This window comes from Oncorhynchus masou, unplaced genomic scaffold (genome assembly GCF_036934945.1).
Source record: "Oncorhynchus masou masou isolate Uvic2021 unplaced genomic scaffold, UVic_Omas_1.1 unplaced_scaffold_4360, whole genome shotgun sequence".
NCBI lineage: Eukaryota > Metazoa > Chordata > Actinopteri > Salmoniformes > Salmonidae > Oncorhynchus > Oncorhynchus masou.
In genome coordinates this window covers 25,001-26,265 of record NW_027010752.1, presented here as the reverse complement: position 1 = coordinate 26,265, position 1,265 = coordinate 25,001, and positions in this window count along the sequence as shown.

The following is a 1,265-nucleotide window of genomic DNA, read 5'->3' as shown; positions in this document are numbered from 1 at the left end:
CTGAGGGACTGAGCCATGTCTAAACTACACTGAAACAGCATGCTGAGTCTGGGACTGAGCCATGTCTAAACTACACTGAAACAGTCTGCTGAGGGACTGAGCCATGTCTAAACTACACTGAAACAGTCTGCTGAGGGACTGAGCCGTGTCTAAACTACACTGAAACAGCATGCTGAGGGACTGAGCCATGTCTAAACTACACTGAAACAGCCTGCTGAGGGACTGAGCCATGTCTAAACTACACTGAAACAGCCTGCTGAGGGACTGAGCCATGTCTAAACTACACTGAAACAGTCTGCTGAGGGACTGAGCCATGTCTAAACTACACTGAAACAGCCTGCTGAGGGACTGAGCCATGTCTAAACTACACTGAAACAGCCTGTTGAGGGACTGAGCCATGTGTTCACTACACTGAAACAGTCTGCTGAGGGACTGAGCCATGTCTAAACTACACTGAAACAGTCTGCTGAGGGACTGAGCCATGTCTAAACTACACTGAAACAGCCTGTTGAGGGACTGAGCCATGTGTTCACTACACTGAAACAGTCTGCTGAGGGACTGAGCCATGTCTAAACTACACTGAAACAGCCTGCTGAGGGACTGAGCCATGTCTAAACTACACTGAAACAGCCTGCTGAGGGACTGAGCCATGTCTAAACTACACTAAAACAGTCTGCTGAGGGACTGAGCCATGTGTTCACTACACTGAAACAGCATGCTGAGGGACTGAGCCGTGTCTAAACTACACTGAAACAGCATGCTGAGGGACTGAGCCATGTCTAAACTACACTGAAACAGCCTGTTGAGGGACTGAGCCGTGTCTAAACTACACTGAAACAGTCTGCTGAGGGACTGAGCCATGTCTAAACTACACTGAAACAGTCTGCTGAGGGACCGAGCCATGTCTAAACTACACTGAAACAGTCTGCTGAGGGACTGAGCCATGTCTAAACTACACTGAAACAGCATGCTGAGGGACTGAGCCATGTCTAAACTACACTGAAACAGTCTGCTGAGGGACTGAGCCATGTCTAAACTACACTGAAACAGTCTGCTGAGGGACTGAGCCGTGTCTAAACTACACTGAAACAGCATGCTGAGGGACTGAGCCGTGTCTAAACTACACTGAAACAGCCTGCTGAGGGACTGAGCCATGTCTAAACTACACTGAAACAGCCTGCTGAGGGACTGAGCCATGTCTAAACTACACTGAAACAGCCTGCTGAGGGACTGAGCCATGTCTAAACTACACTGAAACAGCATGC